Raw genomic sequence first — 26,889 nt, forward strand, 5'->3', positions numbered from 1 at the left:
TTGCATTCTACTGTCCAGCCTTGTGCTATTCATTCCAGTGTAGTGAGATACTTATATCTGTAAAGGTAAATAGAAAACTTAATGGCAACCACTGGGAAGTCAAAGTTTACCAATAGTTTCTACAGCAAACACTCTGAGATTTGTTGTTGTTTCCTTCTATGTTACAGGAAACAATGGTGCTCTAGAAACTGCAGATTAACATTGACTATTTAATGGCAATCACTGTAATTTTAACTATTCTCACAAGCTGTTTCCAGAATTCAAAATTATTATAATCCAATCAACACTAACCGCATTGTGTAATTTTTTTAGTCTCGTTCTTGTGTCTCCACAAGTGTCTTGCCTGGAAGCTTAGTTATAAAATATACATTTAAAGTAGTGGAACAAATATAATACATATTGCAAGGCCCTATATAAACAGAATTCTCTGAGGACAATAAATGTGCTGTGTGTTTTTTTTTTTTTATTATAATTAGTCAGAGCTAGAGATGAGTTAGCACAACTCATTCATGGTTTTGCCATTCATGAATTACCATAGGTAGCCTTACCAATTTGAATACAAAGATATATTCAGCATCCACACATCTTATAGTCCATATTCATTTGTATGCTAATATAGTCTGAAGTGAAGGCCCAGAAGGATTCTAAAAGATGTTAATAATACCCGTTTAAGCCAAAACAAAGAACATTGCATCTCTTTTTATTCTGCAGTCCTTACATTGGTGTGGAGTATAGATTGAAGTATCAGTCCCTTGAGGAATAGTTTAATATAAACAGTATATCCAGTTCAATAATGTCCTCTTGAAATTCATAGCAAAACCCCTGCTGACTTTAGTAGTGCATAAAGAACAAAAAGCATAGCTGGGACTTCCCTCTTTCCTTGGCTGGATAAGTCTCTTAGCTTTTGGCCTCTTCTTTACATTTCATCTAAGTCTGAGGGTGCCAATGTCTCATTAGAACAGCTCTTCTTGTGTACTCTTCCTTCCATACATCTTTCTATTGCAACATGGCAGGTTTCTCAGCTTACACTTCACTACTACTATTTGTTTTAAAAATAACCCCAAATAAAATACAAATGAAAATCCACAGAAGGTGACTGAACATAAGGTCACATTTACGCTGATTGGCAGCCAGCATTGTTTTGCCATCCAAAGGACTCAGAATTCCGAGGCTGTGGCCACTGCTGGAAAGGAGTGGATGGTAAATGTTAACCTGAAGCGTCGTCTTGACTATGCTAGCAATGAAAGTTTTCACAGCTGCCAGACTGGGCTCTTTTTACTCCTCTCATTTTTATATGCTTTTTAGGAGCTAATCTGGTGAGCAAAAGCACATAACTTTAATATGACATTAAAATTAGCCTTACAAAATGAACCTTTTCTGCTTTGGAGCTCTATGTGCATTTTATCTCAACAGTAAAGAAGAGCTGAACAGGAAACAAAATCTGGCATGTAACATTTCTTTCTTAGTCCATTTAAGAGTGTTTTGAAATGACAGAAACATAATTTTGACGGTCACAACAAAAGCACATCTAAGCAAAGGGTAATTAGGGTCTGCATGACGAAAATAGAGTTGCCTTTGTTTCCTAAAGGCAGATCTTTCAATGACAGACCCATAAAACTCATTAAGAACTCGTTCTGCTCATGACAATTACCAGATAAGAAACAAATCAGTTATTTTTATCATGGAATCTGAGCTGCTGAATTAACACTGTGAACATGTTAATTTTGTAAATTATTTCAACAGTGTTGTGTTCTTACAGCTGATAAATATCCCCAACATAAACCAGTTGTGTTACTTTACTTAAATACTGTTTTAATATATTTTGACTGTCTCTGGTTAGCAGTAGTTTCATATAAATTATGGGCCTGATTCTCCTCTCATTTGCACTTGTGTAGCACTGTTGTCTTCAGTGGAGTTGCCCTTGATTTGCACTAATGAAGAATCAGGCCTTAATTTGCATTCATTCCTCTTCTAACTTTTGTTCTTTGTTGTTTGTCAAATATTGAGTTCCATCCACTAATCTCCATGGCTGTTTGATCACTTTTCTCAGTGAGAAGACTGGGTTTCAAGCTGGAACTTATTTATGATCTCCAGGTCACTTCACCAAAATATTATACATACTTTAAAGTATCTCAAAAGTTGGTGTAAATGGTTTGACAGTGTAAGATCACAGTTTTCCCACAGAGAACAGAAGATGTATAAATAAGTACTTCCTGTGTCATCTAGATGGTCCCCTTAAAACATCTTCACGTTTGCATTTTATTGGAAGTGTCTTATCAAACCATGATACAAATCATCAGTCAACAGTATAGTGAGGGTGATAAATCAATTTTGTATTCCTCTGTCTTCCATGGTTCAGGTCCTGGGAGTCTCCAAGAACCAAAAAGAGAGCTGAGCAAATAATTCATAGTGTATAATTAATTCAACAAATTTTGCTTCTCTTTCTCTTTCATAAGTTGTTCACAAGCAGAATGTATTGTTGTTGTTCAGTAATTTAGGGCCTAATATTTGGTGTCTGGATTACTCAGATCCAGGTTGCTGTATTTGAAATTCAGAATTAGAGCTGTTGTCAGTGGATACACACAACAGCTCCTATTCTTTGAGTGAGCATAATTCTTAAAATCATATTTCCTGTGTGAATATTCAAGATAAAGTATGTGACATTGTCTTTTTGCAATAGTCTCTTAAAATTCACTCTTTTGTCCAACACTTTGGCCACATATTGCCAGAAAGTAAACAAAAAGTTGTATATATAATATAAGCAGACTCATTTAAAAAACTGTAAGCATATTTGCAAAAAAATATTTAAAGTATTCTTCCGGTTTTAATGAAGATTAAAAAAAATGTTTCCTGCCTTGGATGTGGAACTTAATCTCTGGTTTTTATTCCCTCTCTTTTAGTCAAAGAAACCTCTAGCTTTGCCTCCTTTAATGGCCATATGAAATTTGGCCAGTTGGAACATTCTGAGCATGCACCAGGTTTAACTTCTAGGGGAAGGAGATCTCTGAGACTGCTGACAATTAAAGACCTGATCCAATGCCAACTGAATTCAATGGACAGACTCTGTTTGACTTTAGTAGGTATTGTATCAGGACTTTACAACAGAACCTTAACCATAGTAGGAAGCAAAAAAGAAAGTTGGTAGATAATAATGTGCCCCCCCCCCAATCAGTTGCAGAAGGAATCCCAATGGCAAGAGAACAGATAGGATTATTTTAGTAAAGAGAGGAGCTGAAGAGACAGCTAACTGGTAATCCACAATTTGGAAGGAAGATTCTTTCTTTCAGTCAGTCAGTAAATTACCTTCTTCATTATCCAGCTACAAGACCAGTTTTAACTCCTGAATCAGGCATAAGAAGAAGGCAAGGATGGAAACACTTACAAACATGAAATCTCCCCCTCCTGGAGGATCTCTGCAGGAGGCATCTGGTTTGGTGGGCCAGCTAAATTTCCTGCTTAATAGCTCATCTGGGTACCAAAGCCTGTTCCATGACCTCCTTGGCTTAAACACTGCAAATACAGTAGAATATTTCTGATGAATAGAGGTTTTAGTCTTTAAATTACTGCTTTTGGGGATAAAGAACCAAGAAAATTGAGAGCAATTTCAGGTTGTTAGTCTTCAGTGTTCATTCAGTAACAGTTTTGTCCTGACCCTCTCTTGCTGACTCTTCAGTTTCATAATATTTGTTGCAAATAACTTTTGAAATGAAAAGGAATAAAGAGTTATTCTGCCATGTCTCCAAAATATCACTGATGAAAATATCTCATCAGGCACGCCTGTGAAATATACTATATACTCAACTAATGAATCTTGCTTTAGTCCTGATGTTAATACTTGAGAGATTTAAAAACACTCATTAAATGGAACTTGCCCAACCTTTCCAGCTGGAAAAACTAGGACGTATTCTTCTTCTGGAAAAGTCATAAAATCTTGGATAGGTTTCAGATATATTTCCAAATAGGATAGATCAACTGTTCCGTGGTCTAGCAGAATTTATCAAACATTAAATGACTTCATGAACATTTCTTATAAGAGGAGCATAAACTAGTGTAATTAAAATGTTTGTTTTATATGTGAGTTCAATGACCTGTAGTTCATATTGTCCATGTATCTGACACAGGCTACTTCTACACTGCACCTCTCTTGTGCAAAAGCCTATGCAAATGAAGCGTGGATTAGCATATTGCCGTGCTTCATTTGCATTATTAATTAGGGGTCGTTTTTGCACAAAAGGCTTTTACCCAAAAAGGAGCTGTGTAGACGGCTCCTTTTTGTGTAAAAACACCCTATTGTGCAAGAGCCGTTCTTCCTCATGTTTTTAGGGGGAACAACTCTTGTGCAGGAGGGGGATTTTGTGCAAAAAGGAGCCTTGCAAAAGCCTTGTAAAAAGTCTCTTGTGCAAAAACGGCCCCTAATTAATTATGCAAATGAAACATGGCAATATGCTAATCCATGCTTCATTCGCATAGGCTTTTGCACAAGAGAGGTGCAGTGTAGATGTAGCCAAAGTGTTTTTTACCCATAAAAGTCTATGCCAAAATAAATCTGTTAATCTTTTAAGGTTCCACAGGACTCCTTATTGTTCATACTATCTGGTGTAATATACCAGTTCCATGTACAAAGTAATTTTCTTTGAATGTTTTGACTCAAGGTAAGCAGTTAGTTCAATGAGGAAAAACAAGCACTGCATGATAATGAACACAAAGAAGTCACACAGCTAAGTGCCCTCTCAAGGACAAAAGAAATACAAATATAGAGAACTAGATCCTTTAAAACTTTAGTCACATGAGTAAAATTTACTTTAGTGGGATGACTTACATGAGGGGAGCCTACTTAGCTAAGTAAAATGTTGTTGGATGGGTCATGTTTACCAAAATTTGGTCTTTATGCATTTATCTTTGTGTAGTTAAATGTTGAAGACATACTTGCAACAGAGTAACTATGTTGCAATACTTCAGTAATTTCATGCTGATTTGTAAGTTAAAAAGTTATAATTAGTCAGACAAAATATGTTATCAATTTAACTTTATTTCCCAACTGTGCTCATCTGTCACATTTCATTATTTTCAGGGTCCTGTTAATGATGTCATCCTCATATTTCCCCAAAGCGCTCCCGTGTTCATTTCAGATTATTGATGGAAGTATGAAAACTGAGTGTTTCCAAATCAAATATGTGTATAGAGGTAAGTGGTGTACAGGAAAGGATGGTTAAAGTAAAGAATTGTGTGTTTCCTTGAAATTCACCAGTTCATTGATACTACAGCAGTTCAGACCTCAGTGGAGCTTTTGTGCAATCAAATAAATACTTTTAACGAGGATAAAAAAAAGGAATTCTCCCATTAGACCTATTTTGATTTTATTTAATGGCTGATGATTATATGCACTTGTGGCATTACAAGGATAAAATGATGGTTTGTTCTAGCAAAATGTGCTTAAAAAGTAGGTCTGGTAAATGTATATATTAATTGCCTTAAAAAGGTACAGTATTGGCATTGGGACATGTCCTTCATTTTGACTATAGATTTTTAATGAATAAACTTCAGGAATTTTGGCTTGCAGTAGGAAATCAAAAGGGGGTGAGCTGCCACAACAGACTGTGTTAATAAGCTTTCAAGAGTTAGGTTTGCGAGGAGACAAGAAAATAAGCACTATGCTCTCTTAGTCTGCACATGCCTCTGGAAATATCTAATACACACTCGGCATGCTCAGAGGCTTATCCTATGGTGCAGCATTGTATCTCCCATATTAATACTGCATCATCTCATCCTCATAGACCCTCCCATGCTAGTAAATGTTATAAATGGGTTTACAACAAAGTTAAGGTGTTGCAACCTACAAAGGGTTAACAGGCACCATTTGGTCATGTGGCTGCTCTGAGGATGGGGTATAAAAGGTAAGTCTCTGGGGAATTATTTTCTAATTTTTTTAAGTTGATTTGTTTTTGTGATTATTGGTAAATAATAAGAAAGCCCTGAGAAAAGGGCCTTGTAAAGCTGAAGTTTCGGCTCTGTTACCATTCCCTGGCTAGTGACATTGTTCACTAGTTCCACAGATACTCACAAGCAGTCCTCAGATGATGATCCATTCATAGCAATTAAGTGGTGAATAATTTCTCACAATGAGGCCATTTAAGAAGAGCCTAGCAGAAGAAAAGAAAGCAAATTTACTGAGTGAATTATTCACACGGCTTTAGTAATAGACATCTGGAAAAAGTTAGCAAATGAAGGAGGATGACTGAAGTCAGTAATGGGTAGAAATCAATCTAGGATACTTCTAGGATTGCTTGTAGAGGATGGGATTGATTGATATAGTAAAAAAACCCAGGAAAGTAGCATAAGATAAACAAAAGGGAGGGCTGGCAATGTTTGGCTCAATGACTTTATCCTGTTTTCAAAATATCTTATCTGAATTGGTGGCAATCCATTCGGTAAAGCTGTGCTGATTGTTGCTGTTTTACACACACACACACACACACACACACACACACACACACACACACACACAGTGAATAAGGAGGACACACACACACACACACACACACACACACAGTGTGAATAAGGAGGACTACCTTCCATTATCCTCCTTTTTCAGTGCAGTCTTCAGACTGACTGCTTTAATTTAAAAGTCAATAAACACCATGCATGCTTACAGCATCCAAACCAAGAACTATTGGAAACTGGCACACTTGAACTTCCTCCTGCTGAAAAACACAGGCTTGGCTTTCATTTTTCTGTACTGTAGATTTCTTTTTTAATAAAACAAAGTCTGACTTTTTTTCCAGTTTGTATTTGAAAGCTACTTTTGTTGAGAGAAAACTAATATTAAAACTGGAGTTGTATTCGGTTATGAAGAAGAGGGAAGCTTTGCAATATAAGCCATAGATGTTGTTAAATGTTAAATTAAAATATTATTTCAGCGATCTCTAGTTTGTATGTACACTAAATGTATTCACTGGGTGGTCTGATTTCTTTTAGCATCAGATTGTTTTTTTGTCGTGGGTTTTTATGACCTGATCCAAAGCCCATTCATGTCCATGGAAAAAGATTCCTGTAACTCAGTGGACTTTGGATCAGACCCATAAAGTACAGTTCTACTTGGAAAAGTGAGAATACAAATGGCATTGTGGGATTTTTTGTTGTCTCCCAGTGATTTACATATCAAATGTGCTCAATTTTCAAAACAAAATGTTATATTGCTAAGTGCCACGCTGGGCACCTATGTGTCTGGAAGTTAAGCAGGGCTCTATCCCTAAATCATCCATTAACAGAAATAATCTGTAGGCCAAGTAATGCTCTCAGTGATACCTGTGGCAGTTCCATTGTCTTGAATAGATTTGCACAAGATGTAATTTAGCACACAAGTTTGCACAAAAAGGAACAGAATCTACCTTGCTCTCTGATAAGAGTAAGGGTTTTTGCTAAAGCAATCAGATGTGACCCTAAAAACACCAACAGTAGATTGCTAATCCGTTGGGGGTAGGAGTCATCTTTTTGTTCTTTGTACAGCACCTAAGCATGATGGGTCCTCCTGGTTGATGACTAGGGCTCCCAGATGCTATAGTAATACAAATATACAAGTAATGATGACAATATCTGAATGAGAATGTGTCATTTTTACTTTCTTTCATAGTAGAACCGCACTTTAATACTGTTTTTGGTGCATATTTATTCCTGGTATAACTCCATTGGACTTATCTTAGCCCCATGAGTCTATAACATCACGGTCTAAAGAAAATAGTGTATCCATGTAAGAAATAATGTTTTCATTTTCCCTCTTTGGACTTTTTTCATGGGAAGCATAAAATTTAATTGGATGCCTTAACATAAAGGACAAAACTAATGATCAGAAGTAAGACATGGTGCCAGGAAATAGCAGGAGCTGCACCATATAATTTTTTTTTCAGCTGACGTAGATATTGAAACTGGCTGCTATTATGGTATGGTAACAGTAATTTCGTTGTATCTAATGTCATTTGTATATAAATGACAAACAGTTTCAAAGGATTGTTCACTTTTTCAGGTATCCTAGAAAGAAAGATTTCATATGGTTAAATACTATCAGCCATTTTATTCCCAACAGCCAATTACGTTTCAGGATTCAAGGCAGATACTGTATAAACAAGCCCTTTCTCAGATATGAATATTTCCTGTTTCACAAATTATTTCTTTAATAAAATTGTAAAACACAAAAGTGCTGGTAAGACTGAACTTAATTTACTATCCCTAATTACCAAATAATAATTACTTATAGTTAATTTTTCCAACATACAATGAGGGTAGCCAATCTCCAACTCCAGTTAAAATTTTCAAGCATGAATCAGGCAGGTTGATGTGTCCCAACATATCAGGTAAAAACTCAAAACTTTCAATTCATGGGAAACCGTGAAATGTGAAAATGGATTTTCATTACACAATGGAAAGAGAAAAAATAAACACAAATTTCCCACAAAATGATAATTCTGAAAAACTTCCACTTGGAAAATTGTATTTAGTAAACATTTTGAAATATAATTTAAAAATAAAATTTGTATTTTTAAATTGTGCAATTTCATGTGATGCACCATTATATGTTAGGATAGGGTATATTGTATTATGAACTACAGCAGCTATTTAGGAAGAAACCTTATCAAATAACATACAAGTGAAAATAAAATATTTTTTTAAATACAATCTTCATTTTCAGCATGAAATTTTCAGAAATCAAATGTTTTTGTTTCAAGGGTGTGGGGGAATTTGTGGGAAATGTTATTGAAACCAATTTTTTAAAAATTTCAGTTTAACTAAAACAGCGTTTTCTGGTAGAAAAAAATATTTTAAGAGAAATTTTCTCCTCGTGCTAGTCCCAAAACTTCAGACATGTCATTTTAGCCATGTTTAATCTGGGTTTGGGATTATTATTTGTCTTGTGCTGTTTTAATAATGACCAAAAAGTGTGCTAGACATCTCACAATAGAAATAAGAAACGTTCCTTGGCGCAAACCATCTTCTTGTCTCTTTTGTACAAATGGGGTGGGGGGGGGGGGGCGGCGCTACACTAGGGCTTCTAGATACATGCAAAAAGGATAAACAATTGAAGACATTTGGCAGTTGTTCAAAGTGACATTATTAAGGAGGCAAAAGCACACTATTCCCCTGCATAGAAAAGATAGGAAGTATGGCAAGAGACCACCCTGACTTAACCAGAAGACCTTGAATGATGTAAAAATCAAAAGGGAGTCCTACAAAAAGTGGAAACTAGATCAAATTACAACCACAAGAGAAATAATAATAATGTGCTCCCTGTCCCAAGTAGCTTGCAAACTAATAATAGCCATGATTCCATAAAAACTGGGGGGGAGGTATCATTAAGATCATATGTTTTTTTGGCAAAGGCAAGTAAGCAGCATGATTGAATAAAAGTGTTTTGGGGTGTGTTTTTTGTTGTTGTTGAATTTTTTTACAAATATACTAACCTGGATAGTGACTTGTAGATTTTTCATATAAGAAGTGATTATTCAGATCAAGAACAAAGAGCAGGCAAAGAGTAGGAAACTGCTGATCAGTTATCTAATGATTGAATTACTTTCTTTTACATTGTGCTTTTTTAAAAAATATTATTAACAAGCTTTTTATTTCAGTGGCAATCATGGTTGTTATTTCATCCTTGTTTGTCCCAAAGAAACCTTAGTTAATCCTTCAAAAAGATGTTGTTTGACTTAAATTTCCATCTTCTTTTATGAGAGATACATAGGTGAATTCACTGTGAGCTGCAAAATGTAATAATCTACCAACTAGAAATTTCCACTGACAAACTTGGTTAAGCATGCAGCGAGATACAAGGTGTGCACGCCCATATGCAGGCGGATGTGAAGGGTGCTAATGCACCTCCTTAAGGTCCCCCAAGTCAGCATGAGGGAGCTCCGTGGCTACCTTCCTGGTGATTGGCGGCTTGAGCTTAGCCTCCTTCTTTCCCCCGACAAGGCTGGAGTGCCAGCATCGGCTTCCTGCTGGAGGGGGAGGGAAAGCAGAGAAAGCCCTGAGCCTTGCCACATGATCTGGTTCACAGGAAAGAAGTGCTCCTCCTTCCCCAGCTGGGGGAACAGCAGCATCTTTCTCCCTGCTCCCATTGGCTGGAACTCAGACAATGGGAGCATCGGGAGGTGGTACCTGGGACTGGCATGGGACACGAAGGCAAGTAATTGCCAGCCTAGCCCTCATGCCCAGATCTCTGCACCCCCAACCCCCATATGCACCTTCCCCACACTGAGATGCCATACCTTCAGCCTGCCCCTTCCCCTAGCCTGTTCCTGAATGATCCCCCCAAGCCAGACAACCTACCCCCAGCCCGCTCCTGAACCTATGCTTGCTCCTGCACCCTACCCACAGCCCATTCCTGCACCCACCCTGGCTCCTGCATGCTTTCTTCTGGCCACATGCTGCACCTTCCCTTGCTCTTGCCCTTCCCCCAGCCAAACACCCCGCTCCCAGCCTGCACCTGCACCCTTCCTCCCATTCAGACTTCATACCTTCACTAAGTTGTACCCCCACCTCCTGCCCAGATCCTGCACCCCCGTCCCTCTCATTGGAAGACCTGTACTGCACATGGAACCATTTTTGTCTCAGCCCCAGGGCCTAAGAGGGGTTGACAAAATCCGCTAACCCTGGAACCCCAGAAAAATAAATCTGGCCTATGGAAAGCCCTGAACCTCGGTCCTCCCTTTCCCCCAGGTCGGGGGGGTTTGGAAGGGTTGGGTTTTTGTTGTTGTTTTTGGCTTTTCACTGATTTTTTTTTTTTGAGGGTCAGTGGCACCTGACCCAAAACAGGTTCTCCACCCCGTCATAAATAAAGAAGATGTGGGAACTTTTTGTGTTGGACATAAATGGATATTTTACTTTATTTAAAATGCAATTTGATAAACTAACATGAGAAGGTTAAAGCCCTTAGTCTGTTTAATAATTTTAATTAGTATTTCTTTTCTGACTGGTTAAATTAAACCGTTCTCCCTAGCTGCAGCACTAGCAAAATGGTTCAGGCATAATTATGTAATTAACGGCGAGTTTCCATTAGCAACTGGTGGGCCATGGAAAGGTTTGCATTGAGCCAGATGGGCGATGGGCCAAAACGTGTGAGAATCACTGTGTTGTGGGATGGAGAGCACTGTGTTGCAGGGAGATGGGCGGGTGTGGCTGGTGGAATGGTGCCCCCCACCCATGAGGAGTGGCCCAGGCCCAGGCCTGGCCCCACTGTCCAGAAGCCACACCCACACTCACCTGTCATTGGCCTTGCGGAGCAGGTAGAGCAGTAGCAGGCAGAGGTGGCTGTGCCGCCCGCCTTGATCCCAGAAGGTAATTTCTTTAAAACCTTGATTACTGTGTGGCTGTGTCTAGACTGCATGCCTTTTACATAAAAGGGATGCAAATTAGACACATCTCAATTGCAAATGAAGTGGGGATTTAAATCCCTCCCGCTTCATTTGCATAAACATGGCTGCCGCTTTTTTCCGGCTCGGAGCTTTGCTGGAAAAACGTGCCAGTCTAGACGCGGATCTTTCGGGATCTTATCCCAAGGAATAAGGGATCTTTCGGAAAAGGCTTTATTTTTATTTTCGGAAAGCTCTGAGCCGGAAAAAAGCGGCAGCCATGTTTATGCAAATGAAGCGGGAGGGATTTAAATCCCCACTTCATTTGCAATTGCCATGTGTCTAATTTGCATCCCTTTTACGGAAAAGGGGTGCAGTCTAGACACAGCCTGTATGTTTCCAGTATAACAAAATCATTTTACTGATCACTCTTTCCACTCAATTCTTCATTAACCTCTCTTATGCACACTCATTGCATGACTATTTTGAACTCCTTTATATTTGAAAAAAAAATTGCAGTCCACATTTACCAGGAAAAGCACCCCCACCCCCACAAATTCCAGCATATGTGCCTGGAGTGTGACCAGATACTCTGATGCATACACACTTTCCCCTGGGGAGAGGCTGAGGGAACAAACATGTGACACATGTTAGTCACATTGCTGGAAGGTGCTCAAATACTACCGCAACTGAGCCCAGTGGAAGAGACTAGAACAGGCCTAAACTCTGCACGCCTCGCTCAGGCTGAGCTTCCCCCAAGTTGAAGGGATTTTTGTATGAACTAAATTACAACTGTAAGATTTGTCCCAAGTGGGGGGGGGGAGGGGGGGAGAGGATCTAAAGTAAAAACCCCTTTTCTCAGACTAGCTGCCAAGGATGAATAAGCATGAAACTGAACCAAGTTTGCTGTTGAAAGTGTGGTTTGGAGAATGGAATGATCCATGCAAATCCTGAGGCAGGAGAGTTGTGATTTCACTGTAGTTTTCAGCCCACTGGGCAAGGGAGTTAAGCCGGCGCTGCTACATAGCTGAGCCTTGCTGACCTTGCTGAAACTGTGTCTCTGTGGAATACAGCTAAAGAAACAAATGAGGTAAAATGAAATGTCATCTTAGATACAGGCTTCATACTGTACAAATAAGGGGTGGAGTGAAATCAATAGGCATTCTCCAGCATAGAAATAGCATCATATTTCAGAATATTAAAAAACCTTTCTACCCTTTTGTCTCACACACTTATCTGTATATCCACATATGTATTTGTCAACATTTTTCATGCTTTCTTTCATCAGTAAACCAGGGAGCTGTGGTTGTTTTAGAATCAAGGATTTCTATATATTATTTCTAACCCATTTTATTTGGAAAAATGTAGCTGATGCATCTAGCAGACAGTATGGACAGCAAAGTTCACCAAAGTCAACTAAGAATCCCATTGACTTCCATGGATTTTTGGATCGGCACAACAGCACGTAAGCATATCTGTAACTTCAAGCACATGAGCAGTGATTGAATTCAGTGGGACCATTTATAGTCTTAAAATTAGGCCCCACTCTGATAAAGCTTTATCACGTCTGTCACATCTGATGACAAATTTAACAGCTCTAAATAGTCATCCAAATGATGGACGCAGGAAGAGAGTTAGTATATTAAGTCTGAAATATGAGTTTTTTCCAATTGGGCAAGTAAATGGTGTAAAGAAAATGCTAGATCAGTTCTACTTCTTGTTCAGCCACTCACTCAGACAAACAAGTTTGGTTACAATGTGAAAGTGATAATGCTGTCTTCTTCTTCTTTAGAATGTCACTTCAAAGTGAAAACAGGTGTTGACATGGCACTCTTGTAGCTGCATCATCAGATATTTGTGACAGATGCACTAAAGATGCATATGTCCCTTCATGATTCAACTGTCATTTCAGGAGACGTGTCCATGCTGATGATGGGTTCTGCTCGTTAACGATCCAAAGCAGAGTCAACCGATGCATGTTCTTTTTCATCATCTAAATCAGATGACATTAGCAGAATTTTAGTTTCTTTTTTTGTGATTTGTGTTTTGTAGTTTCCACATTGGAGTGTTGCTCTTTTAACATTTCTGCAAGCATGCTTCATACGTTGTCCTTTTAGATGCCACTTCAGACTCCTAAATCTTGGGTCAAGTGCTGTCGAAACCTTGTAGAAAGCTCACAAATTTTTAGAAATCTCACATTTGTACCCTCTTTATGGTTAATCAAATATGCAGTGAAAGAGTTCTTAAACAAATAGGTGCTGGGTCATTATCTGAGACTGTTATAACATGAAATGTGTGTAAAACACAACAGGAAACCTACAATTCTACCCAAAGGCGTTCAGTCACAAATTTAATAACAGCATTATTTTTTTAACAAGCATTAGCATGGAAGCTTGACCTCTGGAATGGTAGCTGAAGCATGAAAAAATATAGAAATGTTTATCATGTAAATACCTTGCAACACAGTCTACAAAAGAGTAATGTGAATGCCTGTTTTCACTTTCAGGTGACACTGTAAATAAGAAGCAGGCAGCCATATCTCCTGTAAATGTAAATTACCTTGTTTGTCTTAGCAATTGGCTGAACAAGAAGTAGGATTGAGTTTCTGAGTGCAGTTATGTAATAAAAAATTCTACATTTGTAAGTTACACCTTCACAATAGAGTGATTGCATGATAGCGTTTTATATGAGAGGGACTAAAATACTGTTTCTTCTGTTTACCATTTTACAGTGCAAATAATTGTAATAAAAATAATATAAATTAAGCACCATACAATGTCTATTCTGTGTTGTACAGGTTGCATCTTCCAAAACTGGAATTATCTGGCCTGGCAACGTCTGTGGTCCGGGAGGACCATGGATGTTCCTTGATCAGAGAACTCCAGTAGTGTAGTGGCAGGAGGGCAATCCGGGGGGGGGGGGGGGGGGAGGGGGGCAGATTGAAGCAGTAGGACAGGGCAGAAGCTGGCAGCAGGCCCTGGCAGCACAGGATTGGGCCAACAACAGAGCCCTGTGCAGCCTGGAAAAGTGGAACCAAAGCCAGGATTGGCGGCAGCCCCCAGCAGTGTGGGCCTGGAGCCCTGGACAGCCCGTGGAAGTGGGGCTAGAGCCTGTGGGCTGCTGTGGGGTAGAAGCCCATGATCTCAGCAGCCCATGGCAGCGGGACTGGGTCCAGGTCTAGGAGATAGGAGATGTCCAACTTGTAATAAAAATCAATTTATTTGAAAATTCAGAAAAACATCCAAAATATTTAACAAATTTCAATTGCTTTGTATTATTTAAGTGTGATTAATTGATTCATTGTTAATGAAGAGTAATGTTTTACTTAATCACATGAGTTAACCACATATAAATAATAGCCTTATTAATTTGTAAAGTAAGATTAGTGCTCATAAAAGTTTCTGGGATTCAGTATAGATTGAATTCGTTCACTTAATAAGTTATATTCTGCAGCGCTGAGTTCTCCTGCATGGCTTCCCCCATGATTCTTCCATCTTTGCCAGAAAGGGACCACCTCTTCTGTGACATAAGAATGGCCATACTGGGTCAAATCTGAGTTTCATCTAGCCCAATATCCTATCTTCCAACAGTAGCCAATGACAGATGCCCCAAAGGGAATGGACAGAACAAGAAATTATCAAGTGATACACCCCTTGCCACCCATTCTCAGCTTCAGACAAGCAGGCTAGGAACATCATTCCTTCCCATCCTGCCTAATAGCCATTGATGGACCTATCCTCCATGAATCTGTCTCGTGTTACTTTGAACCCTGTTGAAGTCCTGGTCTTCACAACATCCTACAGGTTGACTGTGCATTGTGTGGAGAAATTCTTCCTTTTGTTAAATCTGCTACCCATTTCCTGTGTTCCATTCTCAGTTCCCTGATCTCTCTGATGAAAATTCCAGAACAGGTGTCTAGTGGGTCTAGCAGGACTTCTCTTCCAACCTGCTGGAGGCTCAGAGTCTTGAGACTCCTCGCCCAAAGAAAATCCATTCATATTTGTTGACCAACAGAACAGTCTTCCAGAGGCCTAGAAGGGCTAGGAGGAAATAATGACTAATCAGGAACTGCCAGGCCAGCTAAGAAGCTAAGGGGGCAGGGCAGAGCTGGTGAGGGTGAGTAAGGCAAAGGAGCTCCTCTGTCCTAAATGTGAAACAAGCCCCACGTCAGGTCCCGGCCCACGAGTGGGCAATAAAATGGTGGTGATTTACCATGGTTAGCCCCTGGTGTGCCACTGCTGCTATATTTACCTGCACTTCTGCAGGTATGGGTTATTGCAGCTCCCATTGTTCAGGAACAGTAAACCATAGCCAGTGTGATCTGTGATCCCCTGTACTTATGAAGGTGCAGGTAAATACGGTGCTGTGGGGGCCTGCCAGGGGCTAACCCCAGTGGACTGGATCCAGCCCACAGGCTGGTATTTTCCCACCTTTGGCCTAGCCCTAAGCTCTGCTGCTAAGTGCTTGTATTGATGAAGTTTTCCCTTTCAATTTGTTTAAAGGCACAGACTATCAAATCCCTATATTGCAGAGACTGATGCTGAGCTTATGAGACGGGCTATCTGCCCTAAATAGGTGTCCACATTTTGCACATTAATGTGGGCAGTGGCTGTAGTACTATATGAGGCCTTGAAGGAAGTACTGCAGAGCAGCTCTGCCTGACACAGGTGACAATCAATGCTTAGGATGGTTATTTTTTGGATCCAGTTATCTATCCTATAGGTACTAGAAAGAAAGTTCAAACTCACATTAAATAAAGTAGGTCATCAAACAGCAATCAGAGAGATTATTACTGGAACTTAATGAATAATTCGAAGTGCATAATTTACTCAGTTATGGTGTGTTTGTGCTATAGATTTTCTGCAATCAAGTCATCGTGATTTCCAGATACATATTTGTTATTTAATTCCACTCTGTAATATTTTGTAATGTTTTTTAACTGCCTGGACTGAGCACATAGCGGGGGAGGCACAGATGACAAGTAAGAGGTTAACTCCCCATTAAATCTCCCATGAATCATTGTTTCTCTTTTCCTGATGAGATAAATTTAGCATTTTAGAGTGCATGACTCACTGAAATTAATGAAAAGAAAGAGGATAATCTTGAAGAAACCACCAGGGAGCTTTGAATTTTTCCATGAGAGGTACTGGTTGCAGCTTAGGGAAAGTCTGAGAGATTGTAAAGCATTTTGAGATCTTCTAATTAAAAAGTTATCTAGGAAGGTTATAGTTACGACTTTATTATAGGTGGATAAAATACATGATTTTGTGGAATTTCCCCTTGATTTCCAAAGTAGTAACACAAAGGCTTGAAGTCATTTCTTGAACAACCCCATTGATAGTTGTGGAGCTGACTCAAACCCAGTGTTGGCAATTATCACCTCAAGCAACACATCAAGTACCAGGACAGAAGGTAAGAAAGCAATGATAGTATTTAAATAATGCAATTATTTCATATTATTTTGCCTTCTGACTTTTTCACACAGAAGGCTGAAATAATCTTGTATGAAGGATCATTCAAAGAAACTGTCATTGCTGACTGCATTGTCAGCCCTTTTCATGCATGTGGAGTAACCTGCTGTGTTTTGGCAGCTTTAAGACTGAAACATATCACGCACATATTGAAAGCATGCAAATGTTTGAACTAGCAGTATGAAACCTGGCTAAGTAGTTATTACTTTAGGAATGTTAATTATTACTTTTATGTGGATAAGCTCGCTGAAGCTGTATCCATTTAAAATTCAACCACAGGCACTATGTGCACGTTTGATTCAGCCTGTATTATAATTTTTCTTTGTTTACATATCTGTAATGGTAACATACTGGTGTCAGACCTTATGTAGTGAATGCAGAAATAAATATTAAAGGGGAAAAAAAGGATTAATCATTTACATTGAGGCAAATCTGAGAATCTAGATATTTACAGAAAACTCTCACTGGAGGCATTGAAACACACAAAATAAGCCCAAGAGTATTAATGGGGTAAAAGTTAATTAATGGTAATGCAGCTGCACAAAGGAAATGTCAGGAATAAAAGGAAAGATGCAACATTTTGCTATGCAGAGCTAGAGACACTATTTTCTTAAGAATATTTTTAATAACCTTGTACTGTCCCTGCTCATAGGAGGAATCCTTTTCCAGCCTGCTGTACGAGTTGTAGTTTGAGTTAGGGCCTCGTCCTGCAAGGTGCTGAGCTCCTGCAGCTTTCACTGATACCAGGGTCAGGCTTTTGTACAGGGGTAGTCTAATAGCAATGACTCTGAATTATTATGGCCCAACTTTTCAAAAGTAGGTTCTATTTTTGGGTTCCCGCAGGGCCGACTTATCCATTAGGCACAGTAGGCACAGTGCCTAGGTCCCATGATACTTTTAGGGGCCCACAAAAATGTTTTAATTTCTTTTAAAATCAGAAGAAAAAAATGAATTTTTAGGGTCGAAGAAAATGTTTTAATTTTTTTCTCACATCAGAAAAAAATGAAACTTTTAGGGCCCATGAAAATCTATTACATTTTGCCTAAAACAGAAAAAAAACATGTTAAAGTATTTAAAGTTATATCAAAAATAATTTTTAATATTGATATTATTATGGTGGGAGGGGCCTACGAAGGCATAAGTCCTTTGTGCCCACAAAACTTTTAGGGCCCACAAAAATGTTTTATTTTTTCTTAAATAAGAAAAAATTAAAATGTAGTAGTAGTAATTTATTTTCACGCCTTTCGGCCTTGAAAGTACGACTACATACATAGAATACTAATACATAAAATATAAACCAAAACAAATATACATACAATTCAAATCAAAAGGTCAGTCACATATTAATTACCACTGAGATAATTTAACAATTCTCTCTGGAGCTTATTAACTTATAAGAGAAAATAAATATAATTTGCATTCGGACAACACCATTTCGACATATGAATACAAATTTATTATCTAAATTTTAACTTTGTGGCATTTTTTATTGGCAAATTCCTGGATTATTTCATCAACGGGCATGTTTTTTAATAACTTACTTTCAATAGAGACTAGAGAGAGGAGTTAATTTTGTTTTGACATAGTGGAATGTAGGAAGTTCCTGATGTGATTTAATTTGGAAAATGACCGTTCTCCTTCTACATTTGTGCTAAAAATTGATAAGTAAATTCTTAATGTGATATATACATTGGGAAAACTTGTAACTAGATTTTTTTCAATTTGTGCAGCAAGCAATTTAATCATGGTTTTCTTTTCAGGAAACAATCTAAAAAATAATAAAAATTCATTAACAAACTCTTCATAGAGATCTGTAAGGTATATTTCAACCAGTGCTTTTCCTTTGGAAACAATTTCATCTTCAGGTATAGATCTGTCAACTAGAAAATTAAACCTGTTATGTAGTGATTCATAGGCATCTCGTCTTTTTCTCAATTCTGTTATTAATCTGTCTATAATAATATAAAAAACTTGAGTTCTGAATTTGTCTGAAGCATTTGAATTTTAATGTATGCTTTCATCAGTTTCACTGTTAACTCTAACTTCATCAAAAAATAATTTTCTTTTTTGCTGACATTCTATGACTTTATACTCAGATTCGGGTGTAAGTTTTTTTGCTAAATCCTCAAATTTGTGAAACTTGTCTCGTGAAGTATGCAAATAAGACAAAAGGCTGCCGTAAAGATTTATTATTGTACATAATTCGATGCCGGGATGCTCTAAAGCTGTATTAATAATATGAATATTTTGGAGAATGTCCTTCCAAATGACACACATCAGAGTGGTTTCGAAATTAAGTTTTTTGACAAGAGCCTTTGTATGTGAGATACATGCTTCGACTGCGTTGGTATAATGACGAATATAATCCAGCCTGGATTATATTAGTCTTTATACCAACGCAGTCATAAAATATAATTTTTAATATTTTTTTGTTATGGAGGAAGTGGCCCATAAAGGCAAAAGTGCCTAGGGCCCACGAAAGTCATAATGCGGCCCTGGGTGCCAGTGGTTCAAGTAACATGTGTAATATTGTGACACCCAGGGTCTCCTCACCAGAAAGAGAAATGCAGAGGCCTACGGCTATGTTACTCCAAAAATATTATCACTGGAGACCACCCAGGGTTACACTAGTATGGGTTTATTTCCACTAGGTAAAACTAAAGAAGAGTAAGTAGCCACCAAAGGTTTAAACTAAAGAAGATAGACACACACACACACACACACACACACACACACACCTCTCTCTCTCATAGAGAGGGGGGGAGCAAGCACACACCCCTCCATTCATTCATTCATTCATACCCATTCATTCCTGCCCTCAGGCACTTACACAGACAGATGGGTTGCAGAAGGAGCCAAGGCATGTGGATCCTGGAGGGTCAGCCTGCTTATCATGGCTAGGGAAGTTGGTCAGGAGGAGAGACACTGGAGAGGAGCTTCTCAGGAGCAGGGAAAGGAAAAAGAGAGGGTCTCACATGTGCTCCTTCTCTTTATATAGTGTCTGAATGGCTACTGTGACTCATTCACCTCGTCATGAGGGAGCATGCCCAGACTTCCCTTTATCCAGCAAGGAGCATGCCCACACTGTAATAACTCATTGAAATGTGCTCCATTGTTCCCAGTCTTCTTCAAACACACTCTCACACTCACACTCTCTCTCCATTCACCCAGGGAGAATGCTGCTTAGGGAAAGTTACAAGCAAGGTGGCTGAGAGTTACAAAGATTACAAAGTTGCAGCTTACAGTAAATTTCTGAGAGTTACACAGATTACAGAGTTTGACAGGGATCACAATAATTTGCAGTTTAAAACCTTAGACCTTACAGTTTGGTGTAGTTTCAGAAAATCCATGTATATTAATCAAGTAAGCTCAGGCGGAGGCTTTTTTTATGCAACATTATCTGCCCCTTGGCCACCCCAAATTATGGTGACCACACAAAGGTGCCTCCGCCCAACCATACCAATATTTCAATTACTAGGACAATTTGTTGCATGTTTCATACAGATAAAGAAAATGCACCAGTATATCAAGAAAGGCAAAAGATGATCAGAACAATACAAATATATAGCGACAACAAAAATGATAATCAGAGAAAAAGCCTGACCAAAAGCTTTTTTACAGCGATGGAGGTGTAGCTGATAGTTTGGTTGGAGATGGGGGAGAGTTTAACTATAAAAGAGATAATATAAATGTATATCAGTAACAAAACAAACAAAAATGGTAATCAGAGAAACTAAAAACAAACCTGATGTATTGGGGACTATAGGCTTTTTCACAGAGGTGGGAGTGTGACTGATAATTTGGTTGGAGATAGTGGAAGTAGGGGGAAATGAATGTACACTAGGTATTTCTCTTTTCCCAAACACAACAATGCTAGCACAGGACACCCACAAAACAGACACAGAACATGCAACACAGAGCTTGCAACACAGAGAAACATGATGTTTCGGTTGCTCTTCAGCTGATACCAGTTTTCTTGATGTTCTGTGATTAAAAACCTGCAAAAACCCTAAGAATTAAAAAAACTGCAAAATTTAAACTGCAAGAACTTAAGCCTCACAAGCACTGCAAAAGAGAGAAAAAAACATAAGCACTGGGTTATGGTAGGGTGAAGCAAGGAACTGGGGTGGTTCCTCCCACATGGTTAAGCTGCCCTCAGCAGGCCCACTTCTCATGAGGGCCTCTGTCACTTTGAAAAACTTTCACTCCCATGATGAAACCACCCCTGGGGCCCATGAATCCACTCCCTTGGAGCCCACAGAAGGAGGAGGAGGGGAAACTTTGTCAGAAGGGGAGGCTCTTCCCTTATTCATATAACAAAATACCAGACATCTGGAAGGGGGAGCAGGCATATCAGGGTTCACACATTCTCTACTCTGTATCATCCTTTTCCTCTAATGTACCTGGAAGGGGGAGCAGGCATATCGGGTCCCCACATGCTCACTACTCCATGGCACCCCTTCCCTTACTGTTCCAGGAAGGGGGAGCAGGCATACTGAGGTTCCCCCACACGCTCACTACTCCATGGCATCCCTATCCTCTGCCTCAGACCACAATCTCTTCCAGCCCCATCTCTCAATCCAACTCCCTGCACCTCAATCCAGTGCCCCAAATCACAACTACCTCCTTTCCCAAACTCCCTCCTAGACTCTACGCTCCCATCTGTTAGCCAAGCTTCCTTCTCATCACAGAATCCCACATTCTTGGAGTGACCCGCATAAAAAAATCATTGCCCACCCATAGTCTGTCACTAGTGCTCCCTTGTGGTGGTCTACACCAATTAATGTTACCCCAAAAATATTCTCACTGGAGACCACCCAGGGTTTCACTAGTATGGGTTTATTTCCACTAGATAAAACTAAAGAGGAGAAAGCAGCCACCAAAGGTTTAAACTAAAGAAGATAGAACTCTCTCTCTCATACACGCGCGCACACACCCTCCATTCATTCACTCATTCACACCCATTCATTCCTGCTCTCAGGCACTCACACACTTACACAAACATATGGCTTGCAGAAAGAATTAAGGCATGTGGATCATGGAGGGTCTGTCTGCTCATCATGGCTGAGGAAGCTGGTCAGGAGGAGAGACACTGGAGAGGAGCTTTTCAGGAGCAGGGGAAGGAAAAAGAGAGTGTAAATTTGAGAGTTAAAAAGATTACAAAGTTTGACAAGGATCACAATAAGTTGCAGTTTAAAACCTTAGACCTTACAGTTTGGTGTAGTTTCAGAAAATCCATGTATATAAATCAAGAAAGCTCAGGTGGAGGCTTTTTTTATGCAACAGGCTAGATCGCTGTCAGCCTGGCCGAGAAAGGCCATACCCGGACACTGAGTGTCCCCTCTCAGTCTTCTCTTTTCCAAACTAAACAAACCCAGTTCTTTCAGTCTTCCCCTATAGGCTGTATTTTCTAGACCTTTAATCATTTTTGTTGCTCTTCTCTGGGCCTTTTCCAATTTCTCCACACCTTTCCTGAAACATGGTGCCCAGAATTGGACACAATACTCCAGCTGAAGCCTAATCAGCATGGAATAAGGTGTAAGAATTATTCCGCATGTCTTGTTCACAACATTACTGTTAATGCATCCCAGAATGGTTTGCTTTTTTTCCAACAGTGTGACACTGTTGACTCATATTTAGCTTGTGGTCCACCATGCCCTCTAGATCCCTTTCTGCAGCACTCCTTCCTAGACCATCACTAAGAAAAGGTGAATAAAAGGAGCAGGAAAAAAAGGGGAGGGAGAGTTTGAAATATGCTGGAGTGAGTCCATGGAAGATATTTTAAAAATGCTTTTCAACTTTATAGCCTGTATAAATCCCAAATTGAATATGCTCAAAAGGAAGAGCTTCTGAGTTTATCCCTGCCACTCATCTGGAAAGAAAAAGAACAATGAAGCATAGAAAGAGAGAAACATAAGCTGGCCACATTATTAATGACTTTTCTAAACACAGACAATAAGTCTGATCCTGCAAGGAACTGGAAGTGCCATGGGAGCAACATACCCTTAAAGTCTGTGTGAAATGGAATATACCCACAGACATCAATGTAATCCGAAAAATTCTAAAATGTAGATAATTGCCCAATATGTGTATTACACAAAACTATCCCAGATCCATGTTGTTCCTGATGCTGGCCTTTTTCCTTTTAACTGCCTGCAATTCATAATAGGAAATCTACAACTTGATGACAGGTAATCCAATAGTCAGACTGAATCTCACTATCAAAATTGTGATTCATTTAAACAAAAGTCAGAAAGATTCATAATACCTGAATGCCTTAGACATCTGCACAGAGGTGTTCCCTTCAAACATCTGAAGACATTTAAAACTTGCAAAATATAATTAAGGAAAGGTTTTTATTACCCAGAGCAGAATTACCTTCCCCAAAAAGATTGATTGGCAATCTAAATAGAGAAATCTGTCTTAGTTTAAAACAGACACTAATGCCTATTTGAAGGGGACACACTGTCTGCATTCTCATTTTGAATTAGCTTTTCTGCCAATTAATCACTACTGCTTTAGTTGGGATTTCAGACAGAACACATCTCATTATGGAAAATGGAAAATCTGTTTTTCGACATAAAAATTATTTCAACTCCACCATATGCCTACCATAAATGAGTCCATAACTTGCTATATCTTTCATTTTGGCCACTGAAGTAAGAACAGAGACTGATGAATGAAAAATGTTAAGTCCAAAAATCAATTTTTTTGTGCTTTTCATTTTGGAAGATGGTTAAAATGAAGTCCCTGACTGAGCCCTGACTTCTTGCCACTTAAGCAGGCTATATTGGTGATTCTTTATTTATTGGTCATCATTTACAAGTCAACATTTACCAACAGATGCCACACCATGGTATCTTAGATAGCATTGTTTGTTTGTATTCTATATGCAGGGAAATACAGCAAAATGTGATACAGGTTCCTCCCTGAATGAGGGAGTTTGCCAGATCAGTGATAGTCAATTATGGCCCCTCCATTGCCAGCCTCCAGGCTTTCTCTGGAGCCTCCAGTCTCATGGCTAGGGTCCTCTTATAGCTGCCGGCCCTGGCATCTGGGGTCCACTACAAACCCAGCTGGGCTTCTTGCCCCCAGCCATGGGCCTAATTCTTCTCTCAGGCCACCAACCACTGGACCAGTTTTCCTCCTGGCCCTCGGGCCTGGCTCCCATGTGGCTGGATCATAGGGATTCAACCTGCAATACTATTGGCCCTGGTCTACACTAGGGCAGTACTTCAAACTAAACCCCCTTAGGTCATATTCATAAGCAGAGCATCCACACTACCAAGCCCATTATTTCGAAATCTGTACTCCTACTTTCCTCCGGGAATAACACTAACTTTGAAATAGTGTTAGTGTGGATGAACCAGTGCCACTAATTCAGAATAATTGGCCTCTGGAGGTCATTCATAGCTGCAGCTCTGACTGCTCTGGCCAGACCTGGCATCTCCACTGCTCCCCTCCTCCTGTGGAGCTTAAAAGTCCTGGCAGATGAAGAAGGCCTTGTCCTATGTCGTGAGCTGTGTGTGAGACAGCAGCAACCAAAGTACAAATGAGCAACCCCGACGCTCCCTCAGAGCCTCCCATGGCTGCCAGCACTCCTGCTGCTTCCTCAGCTGCCACTGGCCAGGGATGCAGGAGAGCTGCTGTTTGGATAAGTGTAGAGATCCTGGATCTCATTGAGGTTTCAGGGGAAGAGACCAACCTTCAGGATCTCCACACCAGGAAGACAATGCAGAAGTGTCACCACCAGCCTGGCCAACAAAGGTCACACCTGGACACTCGACCAGTACTGGATGAAAATAAAAGAGCTCTTGCAGGCCAACCACAAGGTTAGGGAGCGAGCACTCTGGGGTAGCACCACACTGCTGCTGTTATTAAAACCAGCTGGATGGCATCCTGGGAGAGGCATCATCATCAAGTCCAGCCAGGACACAACTAGCATCCTCCTCCAGGAGGATGGGGTAGCAGAGGATGACAATAAGGAGGTGGATCATGCCCACCAACCAGGAACTGCTCCTTAACCGTGGAGCTGGTGACTCCTTCCTAGTATGTCTCCCAGGCTTCAGGTGAGTTCTGTAACGTTCCCTAGCTACACTCGGGAGTAGGCAAGGACTGCAAGGGGCTGTGTGCTCCTCTCTTGGTCTATGTGGCCTAGGGATCACACAACAGGCTTTGCACATGGAGCGCCAGTCCAGAGCACTCAGCCCTATGGCTCAGTCACACAGGAACCCCTCGCTCCTTCTCACAAGGTTCCTGGAGAGGCCTTCCTTATTTTCCCCTCCATGGTGGGATGCTTTCTTATGACAAGCTACCACTAAGGAGTCTGGTGGGGTCATGGAACCACACAGCAGAGCCGCACAGGGTCATGCCCACACTCAGGCTGCATCCACACCTGGTCAAGTGCAGAAGTGCGGAGGAGACTGATCCCATGCATGGGAACCTGCTAGGGGAGGAAGAGGCGAGGAACCCAACAGCAAGCGGCATCTGCGTGCACACGCACCTCCCCTAACTCCCGCCCCATTGGGTGGGGATAGATGTTCTCTCTCTGCGGGATGCTGCCAGTGCTGAATCTGATGTGTGTGGGCCACAGAATGAAGCTGAGCTGCACTGTCCCCCACTCCCACCTGCAGGCTCCTGTCCTGACCAGCACCTTCACATGCCTACTTGTCCCCAGGCTATGGATATAGCAATGCTCCCTGAGACATCTGTGCTCCTGCAGAAAAGTGCCCACTATCTAGACAACATATGGCCATGCTAGAAGCAGCCATTTTCTGAACTGAGACCTTCAGTATTGGCTGAAAGATTAAGACTAGGCTTTATACACAGGAGCTACGTCTACACTGGCCCCTTTTCCAGAAGGGGCATGTAAATTTCACCAGTCGTCGTAGGGAAATCCGCGGGGGATTTAAATATCCCCCGCGGCATTTAAATAAAAATGTCCGCCGCTTTTTTCCGGCTTTTAAAAAAGCCGGAAAAGAGCGTCTACACTGGCCCCGATCCTCCGGAAAAAGCGCCCTTCAAAGTAGGAATAAGAGCCTCCGGAAAAGGGCGCTTTTTCCGGAGGATCGGGGCCAGTGTAGATGCTCTTTTCCGGCTTTTTTAAAAGCCGGAAAAAAGCGGCGGACATTTTTATTTAAATGCCGCGGGGGATATTTAAATCCCCCGCGGATTTCCCTACGACGACTGGTGAAATTTACATGCCCCTTCCGGAAAAGGGGCCAGTGTAGACGTAGCCAGTGTCTCCTAGGATGACTGCTCTTGCAACTTTTTTTCACAGCAGGGACAGCTGTGAGCTTCGCGAGTCCCTCATTTCCCATGCCATCTACCTGAATCTGTGGGATCCGCGAGTGGAAATGCACCCAGAAGGGCAGGGGAAGGATGGGGTGGGTGAGGAAAGGCACACTTGTGGAGAGGCATGGGGGAGATGTTCAGCCTCCACCCCCCTTGCAGATAAGTCTCCCCCTTACTCTCACATAGGTTGTGGAGCATGCAGCAGGGCACCACCATAAAGGGGATGTTGCTCTCACTGAGGTCTAGATGAGTGAGGAGACTCCTGAACCTCCCCTTTAAACAACCGAACACACAGTCCACCACCATGCAGCACCTGCTCAGCCTGGTATTGAAGTGCTCCTTGGTGGGGTCCACGCTACTCATCTAGGGCTTCATGAGCCGGGGGAGCAATGAGTAGGCTATATTGCCCAGGATCATGATAGGCATGTTAATCTCCCTGACTCTTTTGGTGCAGTCAGAGAAAAAAGTGCCAGCATGCATCTTTTGGAACAAGCAGGAGTTGTGGAAGATGTGGGCTTCATGTGCTTTTCACAACCACCCAATGTTGATATCAATGAAGCATCCCTTGAGATCCTGCAGCACCAGGGAGAAGTACCCCTTTCTGTTGATGTAGTTTGAGATACAGTTGTTGGCCAGAATGGGGATGAGCATGCCATATATAGCCCCAACTCAACTGGAGAAGCCCATGGTGGCAAAGCTGTCCAAGATGCTGACCACGTTGCCCAGAGCACCTGGATGATGGCCTTCACTAGCTGCAGGAGCATGGCCCCAACTGTGGATTTCTC

The 26,889-nt window shown here is 40.6% G+C and overlaps 1 long non-coding RNA gene across 1 annotated transcript in view; it reads left to right on the forward strand.

Annotated features, from left to right (window-relative positions):
* The window catches only part of LOC149525186 (uncharacterized), a 259,587-nt gene that overhangs the window by 122,337 nt on the left and 110,361 nt on the right, over nt 1–26,889 (forward strand). Inside the window, exon 4 of the long non-coding RNA XR_016349269.1 lies at nt 5,072–5,184. This is a non-coding gene — a long non-coding RNA (uncharacterized LOC149525186). The remainder of the gene's footprint in view (nt 1–5,071; nt 5,185–26,889) is intronic.

The sequence above is a fragment of the Pelodiscus sinensis genome, chromosome 3, assembly GCF_052426305.1.
Source record: "Pelodiscus sinensis isolate ZL-2025 chromosome 3, ASM5242630v1, whole genome shotgun sequence".
Taxonomy (NCBI): Eukaryota; Metazoa; Chordata; order Testudines; family Trionychidae; genus Pelodiscus; species Pelodiscus sinensis.